Source organism: Silurus aristotelis (assembly GCF_946808225.1).
Source record: "Silurus aristotelis genome assembly, chromosome: 21".
NCBI lineage: Eukaryota > Metazoa > Chordata > Actinopteri > Siluriformes > Siluridae > Silurus > Silurus aristotelis.
In genome coordinates, this window is record NC_139594.1 from 1680741 (window position 1) to 1687830 (window position 7090).

A 7090-nucleotide genomic window follows, 5' to 3' on the forward strand; every position below is an offset into this window, starting at 1 on the left:
GTGATGTAACGTTATACAGGATAATGATGTAACGTTATACAGGTTAGTCATGTAACGTTATACAGGATAATGATGTAACGTTATACAGGATAATGATGTAACGTTATACAGGATAGTGATGTAACGTTTTACAGGATAGTGACCCACTAAAGTTGTGATGTAACAAAGTAAAGTTGCAGCATTATGCAGAATCCAGCTCGGATGTAGAAGCTCCATCTTGTCTGCTCTGCTGATGATATTCAAGTCATGCAGGATTCACTACTCCACAGGAACGAATCCTCTTCATATTCCTTGTTATTCCAGTTCCAGATAGGAGGCTTTTTTTAAACACAAAAATAAAATAAAAAAATTATAACTATTATAACTATAAATTATAATTATAAATATATATTGCCCGAGGGCAAGTGTGTGTCAGGACAGACATGTCTGAATTTGGTTAACGAGGTTGTGTGTAAGTGCGGCCGGGGGACATCAGATTAGGATGTAAGATTAAGAGACAAATGGGGTTTAATCGATTCAAGATGAAAACATCAACACACACACACACACACACACACACACAGAGAAACACCGCAGGTATATGTCTCCTAATTAGACCCGTAGAAGGTGAAAAACCAAATGAATGAATGAGTGTGTGTGTGTGTGTGTGTGTGTGTGTAGGGGGTGCATTTGAGTGTGTGTGTATATAAGTGTATGTGTATGTGTGGGAGGTGGCGCTCTCTCTCTCTCTCTCTCTCTCTCTCTCTCTCTCTCTCTCTCTCTCTCTCTCTCTCTCTCTCTGAATCTATAAATGCAGCCCATCTCGGATCTGAAAGCTCACACTCTCAGGTTCCTCTCACGCATAAACACTGGACGATTATTATTATTATTTTTTTTTAGAAAGACACAAACAAACAAACAAGCAAACAAACAAACAAACAAACAAGCAAGCAAGCAAACAAACAAACAAGCACGCAGCCCACCCAGGCGAGACCCTGATCCTCGGCAGCGCTGCTCTTCAGGTGAGTGGGAGAGTTTATCTGCTTCTGCACACTTCTCTAATAATCAGGGTGTTCGGGTGGCCTCGGGAAGCCGCATACTCGCGCACTACGTAGTGTGTAGAGACAATTAGTGCGCATTGACGTCCACATGTGTAGTCCAGAGCTGAGTGCACTTAAGCATTCAATTAAATCATTTTACACCCCGGAACATGGCGCTAGACAACACTATACACCACTATATATATATATATACACACACACATATACATACTGTCAGTAATAAAATATTATATACAGTTTTCTTTTAATCATTTTTGAAATCTTTTTGAAATTTCTTATTTGCCAGCGGTGGACGAATTACACAAAGCATGTGTTTGAGTTAAAGTAGATCCATTCAGTAAAATGTGACTCCAGTAAAAGTAAGTGTCCCTCTAAACTTTCATTTAAATAAAAGTACAAACTTTTTTTTTGCCTTTTAATGTACATAAGTATTAAAATTACTATGATTTATTATAACTATAATGTTCCTGTTATCATTTTTATCACAAGATCTTTTACTTAATCACCTCAGTTTATGTGTAAAGACTCGAATGTGACTTTCAGCACACTGATCTATTAACAAAATGATATTAATGACTCAAACACTGATTGATTTCTATTACAATGATCAAGTCAAGTCAAGTTTATTTCTAGCTGCTGTTCATGATATTAACAGCACAAGTTAATAATGTGATGTGATCAGATGTTCTGGAGCACAAGGTTATGATGTGTGATGTGTGTTATGTGTAGAACTCGCTAAAAACAGACGTCTTTAATCTGCACTTAAACTGGGAGAGTGTGTCTGAACCCCGAACACTGTCAGGAAGACTATTCCAGAGTTTAGGAGCTAAATGTGAGAATGTTCTACCACCTTTAGTGGACTTTGCTATTCTAGGAACTACTAGAAGCCCAGAGTTTTGAGATCTTAGGGAGCGTGATGGATTGTAGTGTGTTAGAAGACTGGAGATACATGGAGATAAACCATTTAGTGTTTTGTAGGTAAGAAGCAGTAGTTTGTAGTGGATTTAAAGCTTAACAGGAGGCCAATGTAGGGATGAGAAGATTGGGGTTATATGATCATATATTCTCGACCTTGTGAGAACTCTGACTGCTGCATTCTGAACTAACTGAAGCTTGTTTATTAATGATGCAGGACATCCACCTAGTAATGCATTACAGTAGTCTATTCTGGAGGTCATGAACGCATGGACGAGCTTCTCTGCATCAGATATAAACAACATGTTTCTTAGCTTAGCAATATTTCTAAGGTGGAAGAAGCTGTTTTTGTAACTTGGATGATATGATAATTAAAAGACAAGTTGCTCTAAAATAAGTCCCAGGTCTTTAACTGTTGAATTAGTAGCTACAGAACATCGGTCTAAATGCAGGTTGAGATGCTGGAGCTTCTGTGTACTGGTTTTTGGGCCGATGAGCAAAATCTCTGTCTAATCAGAATTTAATAATATAAAGTTATGAGTCATCCAGTCTTTTAATTCTTTAACACACTCAGTTATCCGAGCTAATTGTGCTGTATCTTCTAGTTTCGATGAGATATATAGCTGGGTATCATCAGCATAACTCTCAGGGAGCCACCAGTCACGCTTCCCTCCAATGCTCACACTCTCGTTCAGCCTCTCCTTTCTACAAATCACCTACACCTGTCCTCCATTTACCTGTCCTCTTTATAAGGTCCCTATTCCCCTTCACTCAGGGTCCGATCTACCTGTTATGACAATAGATCACCCAGACTTCCTACCGCTCTTGTTTCATGTGCTTCCATGCTCCTGGCTACGCTTCTATGGAAGCAATCAGTTAAGTGTATCCTTTTGCTACAGTCTCTTCTCAAGTTCTCGAAGTGTGTGCATGTTTAGACCAATAAAAGACGTTCTATTTTACTCCCGAATTATAAGGATTTCATACCTTATAATAATATTTCCCAAGGGAAGCATGTATATTGCGAAATGCAGAGGTCCTAAATCTGAACCTTGTGGCACCCTATAATTTACTTGCATTAACCTGGATAGCTCTCCATTTAAATCTACGAAATGATAATGATCAGAACCCAAAATCATGAACCCAAAACCTTCTTTTCATCTACTTCAGTAAAAACGTGTAAATGAGGTCACGTGTGTGGTGGTGAGTTCCAGTCTGGAGTTTCTTCATCATTTATTCCTCTCTAAATGTTCTGCTTGATGTTGAACTGATGCTGAACTGTATGTTGGTGATCAGTAGATTCACCGAGCGCCGATCAGAACACGTGTAAAACAGAGCGTGCACTCGATCCTGATTGGTGACTCGCTGCGTGTTTCACCAGTTACGTTTTTATCCTCGTAAATAAAAAGGAACGACTGATTTCACTAAATGTAGTCGAGTAAAAAGAAAGAAATTTGACTTTGAAATGTAGTAAAGTTAAAGTAAAAATCTCCCCGAATAGAAACACTTCAGTAAAGAACAGATACGTGAAAAAACTATGTTTTTTTTTATTTTTTATGTCAGGATGAGCAGTAAACAAGCCAAAATATCTTTAGTTACATTATAAAACAACACCAGCTGGTTGCTGTGAATATATGGTGGAAAAACGTTGATATTTATTGGACAAACGTGAATAAAAAGTGTGGGAATGAGTTCTACGCTAGAGCCCACTTGAGTCCACTTCCTTACTTTCCTCTACAAATCCATTCGTAGTTTTTAATCTGAGTAATGTTAGAGGGCAGAGGAAAATAAAACAGATAAACTCAGCTTTATTTTATATTTACTAAAAGTCAAAACTCAAATCTGACATTTCTGTAAACCTTTCAGTGATTTTAGGAATAAATTGATTGCAAATCAAATCTGAACTGATCCAATTTGTTTTTACTAACGATGTTCAAGATTCTCCAGAGAGAGGGAGGGATAGATAGATAGATAGATAGATAGATAGATAGATAGATAGATAGATAGATAGATAGATAGATAGATAGATAGATAGATAGATAGATAGATAGATAGTAGTTGAAGTAAGCAAGTTGAAGTAAGCAAGAAAGAAACGAAGGCCAGTTTGGGTGGGAAATATAGAAAGAAAGAAAATAAAGAAGGAAAGTAGACGGAGAGATGGACAGCTTGTTTCACATGGAAATAAAGGACTAATAATAATGTGTGGGAGGAATAAAAAGAACGAAGGTCATTGATAAAGTATGGAAACTAAGGATCAGGAAGAACAGAAAAAAGAAAATGTAAGAAAAAAAATAAAGGAGTTGATGATGAATAAGATGATGATGTTATTAAGAGAATGAGGATGAAGGGGTGAAAGAAAGAGATAATAAAGGAAATGAAAAAAAACCCCCAAAAAACCCAAAATAAAATCTACAGCATTGTCTTTAATTCAGTGCCAAGCTGACATCCTGACTGCTCTGAAAGCATCTGCTGTTGTGATTAGACACACACACACACACACACACACACACACACACACACACACACACACACACACACACACACACACACACACACACACACAGTGTGGGTGGGTGTCAATAAAACATTCAGTGCTGGTACATGGTCACAGAGGGATGAGAGAAATGAGAGAGAGTGTGAGAAGGATGTCGAGAGAGTGACGGAGAGAGAGATGGAGAGAAAGAGAGAGAGAGAATTTTCTATAAAAGTCAGACTGAAGCGCTAAGCCTGTCTGATGTCTGTCTGTCTAAGTCTGATGTCGCTCGTCCCACCCACACTACACTTACAAGTTTATCAGAAACGATTTTAATCAGTGATTGTGATTGTCAGAAATGGCGGTGATCAGCGGTTGGTTGTTAGAAATTATGGTGATTACTGATTGGTTGTTGGTATTGGTTGTTAGAAACGCAGGTGATCAGTAATTAGTTGTTGTGATTGTAATTGATTGTCAGAAATGAGGGTAATCAGTGATTAGTTGTCAGAAATGATGGTGATCAGTGATTGGCTGTTGGTGATCAGTAATTGTACGTCGCTCTGGACAAAGGCGTCTGATAAATGCCACAAATGTAAATATAAATGATTGGTTGCAATATAACAGCAAAGTTGGTGACAGATACAAACTAACACTAGTAAGAGTGTTACTATGGGAACAGTGAGAGCGTTTCCTAAGTCGCCGTTTTGGTTTCGACACAAAAGACGCACAAAAAGCAGCATAAATTAACGTAAATGAACGAGGGATTTTCCTGCCTTCAATGTCTTCATTAAAATCTAAGCCAGCTTGTGAAAGTTTCTTTGTGATGTGTGCATGTGTGTGTGTGTGTGTGTGTGTGTGTGTGTGCGTGTGTGCGTGTGTGCGTGTTTGTGCGTGCGTGTGCGTGTGTGTGCGTGCGTGTGTGTGCGTGTGTGTGCGTGTGTGTGTGTGCGTGTGTGTGCGTGTGTGTGTGTGTGTGTGTGATGTGTGTAATGAGGAGCAGAAACGAGGACGCTTCTGTGTTGTACAGTATAACGGATAACACACAGCCTGCTGAGCTGAGGGACACAAACTCGTGAGTAATAAAGACCTTGTGGAAGAAATACCGAGCTGTAGAAGGAGAGGTAAAGTGGAACGATGGAGGCTGTGGTTTTTTTTGAGGAACATGCGTTCAGCCAGCCATGTCCGTCCCTCCGTCTATCTGACTCACCGCTCCATGCCAGGTTGAATTCCCTGTGTGGGTGGCTGCTAATTCCATCCTGCGCCTTTGAACTTGGTCTGGGCTTCAGGCTTCACTACTCCTTGTTAACTTCAGCCTCGAAAACCTGACAGACCTGAAGAAAAAAATGAGAACTGCAGGCCTTTTTCTCATTCATTTATTTTCTTCGTACTCGTTAAAAAATAATGATGAAATAAAATGTCATAACGGTAGAACTGGGTCAGGACCCACAAGATCCACTCCACACTGAAGCCTTCGCTTTTTTATGTATTTATTTATTTGTTTGTTTATTAATTTCTTATTTCCGTGTCACAATCTCGTTTATGAGTCAAGAAAGTTAACCTTTCTAACTCAGTGCTGTTGAGTCCTGCACTCTGATGAGTCTAAAGGTTATTAGGGTACATGTTGGTGGATGCAAGACAGACATGAGAAGTATTATGGGGTGCCCTCATAGCTACAGGACTAAGGCACAAATGCTGTACTAGGAGTTTAACCAATTTATCGGTATTGCTGATTGATCGGCACCAATAGTTGATGGTGGGAACTATTGGCTATCGGCAAAAATCCATACTGATAGTTTTTCCGGGTTGCACCCTTTGCTGGAGCAGTTGAGAAGGTCTGCTGTTATTATAAGAGCGGCCTCTAAAGGCGAGTCATTGACACCATGCGCTGTTTGATTTTACAAAAGAGGCTGCATGCTGCACAGCGAATGATATATAATTTTTTTCTCATGTAATAATTAGATAATTATATTTATGAAGGAATATATTCATATTTATTTCATTTATCACATTTTCATAATTTAGTGCTATTACATTTTTTATTTTCATATTTAAGGTCAGAACTATTTTACATGGAGTGTTATGTTTATTTTTTTATCCATTATCCATTTTAAAAACTTTTAATTGTTTAATCAGTTTTCGGCAAAAACTATTTAACCTAGCTATCGATATAAACACCCCTTTTTAATCCTAAATTACCTTCAATAAAGACAGAAGACAGTCAAATTAACTATCCTGAGTCCCCATATCAAAACAGGAAAGAAATCCACACCTATCAGAAATGGCAGCTACACTCTTATCACCACCACCCCAACTCAATTTAATACACTTGTATTTTAAGCCCACTTTTAACAATGTTCCTCAACACCAAATGCCAATTCATTAGAGTTCCATCATTGTTAAATGCAATCTGTGGTTGTAAGTCATTGTAGCCGACTGTTGATATTAATTTTAGTCTAAATCTATCCTTCTTGAGTTGCTTAGTAACTTCATGGATCTTCAGGCTGTTTATGTGGAACTATCTTAACACAAAGTGGTCTCCAGTTGAGAAGAACTTCTTCCAGAAGTATCAGGCAGATCGGAAGAGAGGAAAGGGACAGGATCTCAACAGTGATAATTTACAACTTAGGAACTCAATTCAGCACCAAGGACAGAGCAAACTCTTGAG

General features: G+C 38.5%; 1 protein-coding gene across 3 annotated transcripts in view; it reads left to right on the plus strand.

Moving 5' to 3' along the window:
* Nucleotides 1–920: 920 nt before the first annotated feature.
* mc5ra (melanocortin 5a receptor) overlaps nucleotides 921–7090 on the plus strand; it is a 12999-nt gene continuing 6829 nt past the window's right edge. The window contains exons 1-2 of one of the 3 annotated variants that reach the window (XM_083524591.1): nucleotides 934–1001; nucleotides 1327–1399. The gene's annotated coding sequence lies outside the window, so the exon portion shown is untranslated. Of the gene's footprint in view, nucleotides 1002–1326; nucleotides 1400–7090 lie in introns of all 3 variants that reach the window. The other 2 variants (XM_083524589.1, XM_083524592.1) reach the window with 2 other exon arrangements.